Source organism: Lichenostomus cassidix, chromosome 3 (assembly GCF_008360975.1).
Source record: "Lichenostomus cassidix isolate B80296 chromosome 3, HeHo_3.0, whole genome shotgun sequence".
Lineage (NCBI taxonomy): Eukaryota > Metazoa > Chordata > Aves > Passeriformes > Meliphagidae > Lichenostomus > Lichenostomus cassidix.
This window is the reverse complement of record NC_139483.1, coordinates 9801015-9813742: the sequence shown is the minus strand read 5'-3', so window position 1 is coordinate 9813742 and position 12728 is coordinate 9801015. Positions and strand designations below refer to the sequence as shown.

The following is a 12728-nucleotide window of genomic DNA, read 5'->3' as shown; positions in this document are numbered from 1 at the left end:
ACCTAAACCTCCCCTGACACAGCTCCAGGGCATTCCCTCAGGTTCTGTCACTGTCACCACAGAGCAGAGATCACTGCCTGCCCCTTCTCTTCCCCTCACAAGGAAGTTGTAACTGCAATGAGGTCTCCCCTCTGTCTCCTCTTCTCCAGGCTGAGCAGACCAAGTCCCCTCAGCTGCTCCTCATACTGCTTTCCCTCAAGACATTCACCATCCTCATTGCCCTTCTTTGGACACTCTGACAGCTTAATGCCTTTTTTATATTTCTGGTGCCCAAAGCTGCCCCCAGCACTGGAGGTGAGGCTGCCCCAGAGCAGAGCAGAGCAGGACAATCCCCTCCCTTGCCTGGCTGGCGATGCTGTGCCTGATGCCCCCCAGGACACAGGTGGCTCTCCTGGCTCCAGGGCACTGCTGACACATATCCAACTCGCCACCAACCAGCACCCCCAGGTCCCTTCCCACAGCACTCTCCTTCTCCAGCCTCTCATTCCCCAGTCTGTACACCCAGGGTTGCCCCATCCCAGGTGCAGAACCCAGATTGCTTTCATATTCCGCAGGTCTAATTTATTTTCAGATAAATGGAAAATGTAATAGCTGCAATGGACTCTAATTCACAAAAACACTTATTTTTTTCATTTGATTTTGGACTGATTATGCAATAGCTCTACTAGCTATAGATGCCAGAGCAGACTATCCTTGATCTTAGGTCTGCCTCCCCTTTTCCACCTCACAAATGTTAACATCCAATCTCTGCATTGCTACAGCTCATTCACAATGGCTAATTTTTAACTCAGACACTTAATGTTCAACAAACAAGGTAAGTCATCAAGTCATCCTGCAACACCTTCTCTATTTCTGTGACATATTATTTGGAGTGGAAATCACTGCCTGTTTTTTCTTCCTCTTTGCAACCAAGTTCTCCTTCACCAAGGAGAGAAACTCCCTGCAGCACAAGTATGATTCAAAAATGTAGTATTTGACTCTGGAAGCTGAAGTTTAGATTGAACTACCTGCATTAGATCAGTAGCTACTTGCTCTATGCTTTAAACTGATAAAACAATTTCTTTGTATAAAACATAAAAAAAAAAATTTTAGACATACTATCTTTTACATTTTTAGCTAAATCGACATAAAATTTAATGTAATTCTTAATTTAAAAATAGACCAGTCAAATTTTTTCTCCATCATGTTCCCACAGATAAAAAATGCAAAACATTCTCCCAATCTTATAAGACAGGCTTCAGCTTTTTACAGTTGTATGAAGCCACAGCCTGTTTGATATATAATAAAACCCATACTGAAATAAAGTAAGTAAAATAATGAGAATTTGTAAAACTTCATTTTGTAGTCTGGCATTAAGCAGAAACAATCCAGATTCTTCCTTCACATCTACAAGTTATTACACCAAAAGTCAGCAGCACAGCAATTACAGGAAAATGCCTAATTTATACACGTATATTGATAGTTTTAATTTGTTTCTTAAGAAAATGATGCTTATGTCTGTGTCTCTGTCTAACCTTTTAAAGTTTTTAATTCATTGATCTAAATGAGCTAAAAGTAATCTGCTTTGTTTTCTCACAAAAGAAATTGTCAAAAATATGTAATTCCTGAAAATGGAGGTGGGCACAAGGAAAGACTGTCTTTGCACCAGAATTGAGGAACACAGAGGGATAGCTCAGCTGGGGAATGTTGTTTTGTGCTCAGCTGGATGATCTAGCAAAGTTCTCATCTGTACAAGATGGGCACATGTGAACAGCCCCTTGCTCCTGTGTAGACATCTGCTGACTATGGGAGTCCTATCAGCTTCTAAAGCCTTGGCCCAATGGGCTCATTGGTAACATCAGCTCTGAATTTTCAGTCAGACCACTTTCAAATTTCACAAATGTTTGCATGTAAGGCATTGTAGAAATAGCACAGAGTGACGTAGTTTCAGTTAGGTTAGAAGTTAAAGGGGTGCAAGGGTGGCACTGTGATCTAGCCTCCTTTCTTTGGAATGCAGGGGACAGTAATTCTGTTACCTATGCAGGATATAAGCTACAGGACTGCATTCTTAAATGTTTCATTCATTCAGTTGCAGAAGCTTGAGTTTAATTTCTGGTAAGAGGTTCTAGTCTTCATCTTTCACTTTGCACAGGCAAAGCCTGAGATGTGTGTTCCATCACTGGAACTCTGCAGTGCCTCACAAACAGCACCCAGGCCAAGTCTCATTTCCAGTGAGACTGTGGCTAAGCATAACAGTGAATCCTGTTCTGTCACTCCTATCAGATCCAAAATGCCATGGCTACACAAAGCAAAAGCCTGACCCAATCCAATTTGAAACAAATAGGTTATTAATCCATTCTGTAATGGCAAGTGCAAGCCGGCTTTGGTAATCCCCACTCTTATACTGTGTTTGCTCCCCGATACCTTTGCTCCCTTTGCACCTTCCCCTCCACAAACAGGCTCAGGCTCATCTTCCTTTTCCTCCATTTTTCTTAGATGCTTCTTGAGCTCCAACTCCTTCTCCCCTGCAGCTATTTCCTCCTGAGCCTAGGCCAGTCTCTTCTCACAATTACTGCTTCTGGCACTGAAACCCCTGCCTGAAATCCTGGCTGTCTTCAGCAACACAGTGGGCTTCATTCTTATATTCATTTACTTCTTTAAATCCATTTTCCAATGAGAAAAGAAGTGTAGATTTTGTAGTATAAATGAAAATCAGATCCCCTGTCACTAAGACCAACCTCTGATTTCAAGAAGTAGGAATGCAGGCATGCTTCTGTAAATCCATTCAGTGCATAATAGTTCATATTAAAATGTTGGTTTGAGAATATTTTCAACGAACACAAAAAGTTGATCAGTTATCATACATCTGAATCTCTAGGCAAATATTTACTGTTGCTACTTTTTTCTCTTCAGACTCTGATGACTTAGAATACTTTTGCCAAACACATGAATGAAGCAAATTCTTTTAATTATCCTAGCCTCCCCAATCTAAATAGGAAAACTATTTTGTAGATGGGTGAACAACACACAAGAGCGCTCTGTATCAAAATACACAGTGAAACTTCTATTGTAAGAAAGGCCTAAATATGGCTTGCAGAATAATCATGGAAAGGAAATACATTATCTGATAACTCAAGAATTCTGGCATGAAAACTATACATTGTAAATTTATTCCCATATGCTGCGAAGCTGTATCATGTTCCATTAAATTATTTTTGTGAGGTTTGTTTTATTGTTTTGTGAGCCTGAAAATAATCCTTTTTTTTTGCAATGACAGTTCGATTTACTGAGTTTCCATACTTTAAAATATTTACATGTTTAACTATAAAATATACATATAGCTCCTTAAGTACATTAAGATTATTTGACACAAAGTAAGAACACTGAAAATCTGTAAAGACTGTAAAAAATGTTCTGTAAAACAGAACAAACATTTTATCTCCAGCTGATACCAATTATTTCTTGCACAATTAATTGGGCAAAAAGGCACATGGACCATTATTCAAAATGGGAATTGTTGGCTTAGACATCTGTCCAGTTCATCCTCTGATCTTTGAACTAAAAACTCTGACTACTAGATAGAGGGTGCTAAAGTTCAAGGACACATCCAAAAATACTACAGAAAATCTATATGGGGGTAACTTGCTGCCACCAAATTGATTGTTCATGTGTCAAAACTGAGGCACGGTTTTTGCTGAGTTATCACTCAAGTAGAAGATGACAGGACCAGAAACTGAATTCTCCTGCCTTCAGAAACACACTTCCAATACACAGTATTGGTTCACTCTTTCGAAAGACAGCTATTGATTAACCGAACAGATAATAAGATTAACAACGGAGAAGCAGAATTAATTTGAGGGTGGTAATGCCATTTGTCAAGAAGACACTTAAGTTTATGTATCAGCCACACCTCTGACAACCCTAATGAAGCTAAGAACTGTTCTCCAATTGATACTGCAGGCAAGTATTACAATCTGTAACAACTCTCAGACAGAGTGGGTGTGAAAAGTTAAGAAGGTCACAGAAAATAGATATAATTGACCTAGGTTTTTACTTCACAGAGTGAAAAGTTCATATACACATTTTGATAAAGACCCTGAAGGCCTTTATATAAACCAGATAGCAGATAAGTGATCCAAACTACAGATATCTAGTGCTGACACATGACATAAGGCAATTACAGAAGTACTAAATGTCAAGCTGTTTTACGACATTCTTTTAGATAGTGATTGCTGTTGTAAATAACCCAATTTTTCAATACTAAAGGTCAGTAGGTCATAAAATTTTGTAACAGTTATTTCTTATCAGCCAGAGAAGAAAACAGTATCTCTCTTTTTTTAAGCTAAGCAGAAAGAAGGTGGAAGGACCTGCAAATAATGCAAGCACAGGAAAAGTCCTTGCTCCTCTGCCCTACCATTGTTGCAATTCCTATTTGCAAGGACATTTATGCTGGCAGGTCTTTAAACTTAGAACACCAGTTCTCATTGAAAATTAATGATGTAAATGTGTGAGTTTACAGTAGTGCTACAGACAGCAGATGTAAATTGTTTCTTTCCATTTATGCCTCTATGAATTGGCATCTTATTTCATCAGCTGCCTTGCAGCATGGGCTGCTAGGAAATAAACAGTGATCAGAACAGTTAAGTCCAAAGCAATGGGTTAACCACAGCTCAATCTGAATTTTAACTATATTTGTACCTAAACAAATAAGATTCTTCTATGTTTTTATGCAGTATTTCAGATTGAGCTATTGCACAACTAACCAGATCTGTATGGATGTCAGTTAAAGAGCAGCACTCGAAAATATAGCATGGACAACTATTTAGTTTTCTATTTATGTGCTGTACCAACAAATTTCTTGCTGAACTCTACAGCTCTGGCCTTTTAATATTTTATACTCTGCATGTTCACTGAGTATGTGTTTAAAGAATTTTCTGAAGAACATTGGTAAACACATCGATTTCATTTATAAATCTTGCAAATTTGTAGGCTCCCTTTAAAAATAGAAATGTATTTCTGAGTATATTGTATGAGTTGAATAAATTTACTGGAACAAACAGATGGATTATTTTTAGATCTACAACACCTTTAAATGTATTTTTTTGCATTCCTTTTTAAGATGTTTTTACATTTAAATAATTTCCAGTAGCTATTTTTGACCTATTTTGTTTAGATGCAGGCCATAAATTAGGCAAGCAAAAATTAAGCTTTACTAATAGTTGAAAATCAAATTTGAATAGCTTTTTGCAAGGCTTGTTGAGATTCTTGTTTGTGAGCATTTATTTTTAAATGTTTTTTTTCTGCTATACTTGAATTCTAGTTAATCCAGTGAGACTTGTATCTTGGTTTCTTCAATGTAATATTAAAAAAATTACAATGCCTGTGTGTCAGACTTCCTTTTAAGAAAGATTTGATTGCAAACACAAACAAAAAGCTTTTCTTCTTTTGTACTCCTTTATGATCTTCAAACAAGTTTCTATGAAAAGGACTAGTATTTTTTCAATTTTAAGCCATACTCACCTTTGCAGTTAGAAAAAAAAATGAAAATTTCATGCTACAATAATTAATTCCTGATTGTAATGTTACAGTATAGTTTATGTTGTGTTCTAATTATGCAGATATGCAACGGGGAAAATAACTTTGAAGAAAAAAAAGCATTTGTTTAAACATTTTCATAATTACAAAGAAACTGATGAGCAGTGGGGGTGTATATAAACCAAAATATACGCAGATTTTAATACTGAACTATAAACTACTCTACCACCCTTATGAGAACCACGACAGTAAAATAATTGGTCTATAAGTACAGCTAGTTTCAGAAATCTACCTCATTAAAATGCAAACAAGATATGTCCAAAATGGTCAAAAGTTCAGATCAGCTTCATTCTACCTCTTAAGGGAGCAGAGTAAGACCAGCTGTCAGTAAGATTCCTGCAGCTGCCTTTGCCCAGTATTTAAAACAGTTTTGGTCTCAAAGCTGTCCTACAACATGACAACAATAGATTTACTAACTTCCAGCACCATTCTTCTAAATTTGCGTATCTGTAGTAAAGAGAAATCGAGTTTTAGGATCTGCAAGAGATCACACAGATAATGGGTAGCATCCAACACTTTTAAGGAAAAATTTCCTCTTGATAAGAATACTGTCACCATTGGGTAAATACTGTTAGATGCCACTTTATGACCAGCTTCATCTGCCTGAAAAACCAGAACATTGCAGTAGCTTTACTTGATATACTAAATATTGATACTGATGGAGAGGCAATTCCAAACATGAGTCCCAGTTTCACGGATGCAAGAGCTTTAACTTCTGGTTGGTATGAACCACTAGTTCGTCTTAGCTTCTGTAAGTAATGTAGCAGTAGAAGTTATAGGTATTACGTATTAAATGAAAATTGAAATGTAAAATGGACTCTTAGGCAACTCTTAATTCTTCAGAAACAATCAGCTAGCTTGCAGCATCTTCTCAACATATAGTCAAATTATGGAGAGAAAGGAGAATTGGTTCCTCATAGAAGTGGCCATCTATTTTTTCAGATAATCCTGGTGATATGTTCTCTGGCTTCAGGCTTATTGTTTTCTAGTCCAGCTGCATATTGAGGGTGTTTTTCTAGTGGACTAGATTTGAAGGAGACAAGATATACAGCATCAGAATATGTGTCCCCTTTCTACCTAGTCATGAGTTAGAATATCCAGTATATTTGTTCATCTATCCTTTTTTTTCACTGCAATGCTTATTTGCATCATTAACTAATGGATTTATTGTAATTATTGGGGGAAAAAAAGTCACATGAAGCAGCTCTTTCTAAAACAAGAAATATTTGCTGAAGGAATCAATCCTGTTAAAATTATAAAGCATAATACCAGAAGGTGTAATTAACTGACTAAAATATAAGATTAGGCAGACTCCCTGTTTTCAATTAATCAGTCATTTTTACTTGGTTCTCATTTTAAAATACCAGTTGTGAACTCAAGCAGTGATTTACAACAGCTACTCAAAGATGCTAACAGCAGAAAAATCCATGTAGCTCATTTTCAAAGAGTTTGTAACTTAAAAATTGGATCCTGTCATCATTGAGCTCAGAGGAAAAACTACTACTGGGTCAATTGGTCCAAGCTCCTAGTGAGCAGTGTGTACACCAGTATTTTGTTCCAAGGTACAAAACTATTGTGATTTGCACAAGAATAGTGCCAAACACATTAGATTAGGGCTGAAGTTTGCTGGGCAAACATTATAAACTGTTGCATTACAGATTTCCTTAGCATTTATATTGTTCCCATAGGTCTCATTCAATTTTTTTTTTTAATATATGAGCAATAACCTTCAACACATGACATAACACATGACATAACCTTCAACACCCAAGTTTTGAGTTACCTTTAAAGCACTCACATGTTTCCAGTTATCTGTGGATTCATTCAGAAGGTCCACATTTTATATAGAAAGAACAGGATAATATCCAATCATTCACAATATCCAATAATTCAGTCTATGCTAAAGAAAGATGTTTTACTTTTGCCTAGGTACCACTCTCAAATTAGACAAAAAATTTACTTGAGTCAGAACAAGACAGTGCAGGCACTAAAGCAAAAATATACACCTTTTAACAGATAAAGGAAACATAAATGAGCATCAAATAACCTCTTGGAAGAATTAGAATTAAATTAGTTATACAACGATGCATGTCAGCTTCACAAAGCACACCCACTGATGCTGAAATTCACATTACTTAAATATATATGCAAATTCTAAATTTCCAAGTTGTTAGTGAATATGATGTCAGGAAGATTCACCCGTTTTAATTCCATGTGTCCTTGCAATGTAAACTCTGCTTTTTGAGAAGAAATGTCCTCACAATCTCAGGAAAGACATCATGTGCTGTACATGTAAAACTGGAGACAGCAGTACCAGCAGCCCTTTGTACAAATATGCTACTATGAGCATATAAACATATACTGGTGCAATAAAGATGTAGACACTTACACCTGAAGGGACATATTGCTACCTTTTTTAAGGCTTAGGAGGCTATATGGCTTCTGAAGAAGCTCCTGAAGAAAGCTTTGATCCCTTTCCTTTCCAAGCTCTATGCCAGTTCCTTCAGCCATCAACCAACATTTTAGTTGAGAAGGTCTTTGGAAGTTTGGGCAGCTTTCAAAAGCAGTTGGATATCAGAAATCCTTACCTTGAATCTGAAAATTAGTGCAAAGATGTATCAACTTCTCTGGGAGGAGTATTTTCAGAATCACCATCTCCACGGGCTGGCTTTAACAAAGGCTTGCAGGTGGCAGATTTCTTTGCCGAGCACTCGTGACCATTCCTGGGGCAGAAAACTGAGATGTACTGCTTTGTGCTATGTTCCCCTTTTGAATTTTAATGGCTTTTATTCAATCAGTCTTAGGAACTGATTCCATAACAGCAGAATTTTCTCTCAGAAATCTTTTTATTTCCATTCTCCTTCACTAGCCTTGCACCAGTGTCCTGGGTCAGAAGTGCAGGCTTTAAATTTGTATTCCTAAGACAAATGGCTATAAATCCTGTTCTCTACTCTGCTGTCTGCACATTCTTACAGAAAAGACAGAGCATTTTTAAGTTTGCTACTGAACGAGGAATCATGATGATTTCAGAGAAAAAAAAACCTGTTGTATTGTACTGAGAATTTTATTTTTAAATCTTTATTAGCAATGGTAGAATTTTTCAAACTGCATCTATTTAACTATTCTTGCTGCAAATATATGCAGTGGAGTTATAATGAACAAATCTATTTCTAAACAAGGCAGTAATATTGTGGCAAGTGCTATAAAGTACAGATGCTCCTCTCTGTCAATAATTAGGAAAGAGACCAGCCCATTTTTCACTTGCATGGGGTCCATGTATATCTTCTTCTGTTTTTACAGTAACAATTATGAAATGTAATAATTTTGCTGCTTTGAATCATTCCACCTTCTCTCAATCACCTTTAGTTATCTACATCTTAATCCTCTGAATTCCAAGAACAGTAGTTCACGAAGGAATGCAAATTAAAGAAGAAAATGGGTAATTCTAGGAAACATAAAATGATTCCTCATTAAATCTACAAATACTTAAAGTTAAGTAAATTGGGTTTTAAGGAAAGACAGCTGCTTGGTGCAGAAGCACCCTCTAATGGCTGGCTCCTGATTGCTCTGAATAGCAACTGGAAGAGCAATTTAACAGCTGCCCTAAAAAAGCAATGGAAACTGCTAAGATACAAAAAAGAAAAAAAAAAGAGAGAGAAATGAGAATATATGGAATATATGTATGCACACACATACACATTTCACATACATTCTCCACTGTGTATCCTTAACACGGAAAAAGAGCATCATGAATCTGATAAACTTTTTTCATTGGAACCTGTATTTCCTTTTAAAACAATATTCTCCATTTAGTAGATGAAATAGCTTTTTATGTTTCCCCAGGTTTCAACCATTCTTCAAAATTTAAAGACAAACAGAAACTGAATTTCCTCTCTTATCTCAATTAACTTTTACAAAAGAAAACTGGTCCAAAAAGGCTTTCAGAAAAATGCTATACTAAGTCTAAATCTTACAATAATTTATTCTGGAAGGAACGTGGAAGTCACTGGGTCCAATTCCCTGCTCAAGCTGGCCAGCTCTGAAGTTGCATCCCAATAGTAAAATACTATGTAATAAGATAAAAAATCCTTTTGGTGCTAAAGCTGTACTAGAAATGTAAACCATTTCTGCTGTCTAAAAATACGCCTTAACAGGAATTTCCCCCATCTATTCTATGCTTTTTCAGGGTTTTTCTTTAATGAATATATCCAAAATTTGCTCATATAACTGCATTATTTTACCTCCACAATACAATGTCTATTTAGCATAGATCCCTTTATTATTAACTGTTAAGTATAATATCTCAGTGCTCATACAAAGCCAGTGGCAGATAGAGCAGTTAATAACACAAGAGTAATGAGACTAACCGACCAACTTGCTTCTCAACATCACTTTTCAAATCTCTTTGGGCTAAATTTTCAGTGTGGGGAATTAGCCATAGAAATCCCATTAACATTAATGAATGTTCCATGGTTAACTCCCCATGCTCTGTGCTGAAGATTTACCCCTATATCTCTAAAATAAATATGTGCAGATGCCAAAATTCTTTTTATAGAGCCTGAAGAAATTAAGGACTCTATTCTCAAATAATTGACTTATGAACATGTATCTTTTCCCCCTATGGATCATCTTCTACATATCAGGATGGGTGTAATGTCTGTATTATTCTCATTGAAAAGATTATCCAAAATGCATGTTTACTGCATAAAGGCTGAGTTTAGTTAATTGCATAGTTTACAAAAATAATATATAGATTGATTTGGATTTTTCTCATCATTAAACAAACACTGGTTGAACATATTCACTGTTATTGAGAACAGCATGTATTTGTACTTATATTTCTGAAGATATACAGTATTAAGGAAAGTCAATAGTCTGAAAGAATTGGAAATTATCCTATATCCCTACCAAAAAGCCAAATATAACTGGTCAACAGAAGTCTCTGCAAGCAGTGGCTCAGGCACTGTGTAATGATGGTGGAGGAAGTTTGTTGTCTTGACTATGAAAATAAGAAGGTGGGAAGGGCTTCTAGGACCATACAAGCAGCTGCCCTCTGTTTTTGAAAAGCAAGGATGAGGGATATATTGCCATCATTTTTTCTACTCATATTTGCAAGAATATACCCTTACTATTTCTACAATATTAATTTAGAAACGTACTTTCACAGTTAAGCTCATCATTTCAAGCCCCATGACAGCTTAAAAAAAAAAGTGCCAAAACAACTGCTTCAAATCATATTCACTTGCTAAAATTTGGGAAATAAATCTTCAGTAACACTCTTTCTATACATAAATATTTACCTTACCTTCCTTAAAATGATCTGGAATACGTCAGGTATAATACCCAATTTTACACATCTGCCCTGGAAACAATTTGCTTCTATATGGCACTATAACTTTGAAGAGGACAGTCCACTTCCTCCCTGAACACAGAATCAAAAAATCATTTGCATGGAGCCTGTGCAAATTGTTTTATCTGAAAATAACATACTAGCTAAATGAAGACAGAAGAAACCCCCTGAAATTATCCAGTGCAACCATATTTGAGACAACTCACTCAGAAAAAAATACAATCCTTCTGGTTATACCTGGAGCTGAAGATGTCACATTTAGATAGAAATTCTTTTAGCTTATGAGCAGACTCTTGAAATCATTTCTAGATCAAAGATTAAATGTATAGTCCTCCTAAGAATATCAAACTATGTGACCATAAACCAATCCTCTTTCAATAGCAACACATTTAGACAGATTCCCCCTTTCCATTGAAAGGTCTTTCATACAAGTCTTTCATAGCCAAGATAAAAAACGGAATTTTCCTAGAAGCATTCTTCAGAAAAATGCTTTCAGCTAGAACTGGGAAATCTGGAATGAGGTAAGGTCAGACTGGTGGGGAGGAGAATCAGTCATGTAAACAGGTTTTATATTGCATTTATTACAAACTCCCCTTATTTTCAGTTGTTTCTTTGGAAATTAGCACAACCATGACTGGATTAATTCTCTGTGGGTTTCTCTCTGCACTATTATTGAGCAGTCATGGGAAAACTCAGCCAAATGAGTATGGCTCTAGTGAAGCCATACATCTATGAGGAAGGGCAATCACCAGAACACAGGGTTTGTCTAAAAAAAGACATTCAAACAGATAGGGCACTTAAGCTGACCTCCCTGAAGTGATGTCCTCATACTTTAATTGAGCTAAATTTTTGATGTTTTATGTCACTCTAAGTGCAAAGGAATAATTTTACAGAGCATGTTTGTTGGTTTTCTGGTTTTACAGACACATTCCTACCTATTCTTCAGGCAGTCTGTCACTCACTGCACTGCCTCACATCTGAGGAGGTCTTGTATGCATACCTGTGCACCCTCCAAGACTACAGACCTGCTGAAACTGCTCTTTAAAGACTACCAGGAATGTGTCTTCTCAGTACCATGAGAGACACAGACATTACAGCAGCCACATCTTTGTCACAACTTCAGCTCATGAGAAAACAAAAGGCAAAGACTCTGGCATGCCTACTGCCACGTCCAGCATTTCCCTGCTGGTGGTTCTCAGCCAGTGTTCTCTTTCCACTGCTGCACCCCCAGAGAGGAATGCCATCCTGGTAAACAGCAGCAGTGTTATCTCAATTTTTTTTGTCCAGTGGTTTTCTGAACACAAGACTTTAGCATCTCCTGGAGCCTGCCTCAAGACATACTGCAGCATTGAGATGCCTTGCACAGGTTTATCCATAGTGACTAAATTGCTGACATCTGTTCTCCTCTGACCTACTCCCATGGGCAGTATAAGCTGGAGGCCTTAAGTATATTTGTCCATACCTGGCACTGTGTGCTTGTGGCATCCTATAAAATGTTTTTTCCTATCAAGATTTTTTTTGTATAGGGTAATGGGAGAAGGGGAAAGAGGATAGGCGTTTTTGCCTACCCAATATCACTTAAATATGTTGAGCACTCTATTTATGAAACATCCCCACTGCTGTTGCATTTCACAGCAGCCTCCTCCCTAAAAGCATCAGAAATTTCCACAACAGTCCCACCAGCTGTTTCTCAATATTCAACTGATTTGCAACTGAGGGAGCTTTCAGCAGGGAATGGCAAAATACCTGTTGGCACTGCCAGGAACTCCCCTGTCTACCTAACCCCCTGGAGTGAGTCCAGAGA

General features: G+C 36.9%; 1 protein-coding gene across 8 annotated transcripts in view; it reads right to left on the bottom strand.

Annotated features, from left to right (window-relative positions):
• The window catches only part of WDPCP (WD repeat containing planar cell polarity effector), a 115227-nt gene extending 106934 nt beyond the window's left edge, over positions 1-8293 (bottom strand). For all 8 annotated transcript variants that reach the window (XM_085054344.1, XM_085054345.1, XM_085054340.1 and 5 more), the window contains exon 1: positions 8163-8293. The gene's annotated coding sequence lies outside the window, so the exon portion shown is untranslated. The remainder of the gene's footprint in view (positions 1-8162) is intronic.
• Positions 8294-12728: the final 4435 nt, after the last annotated feature.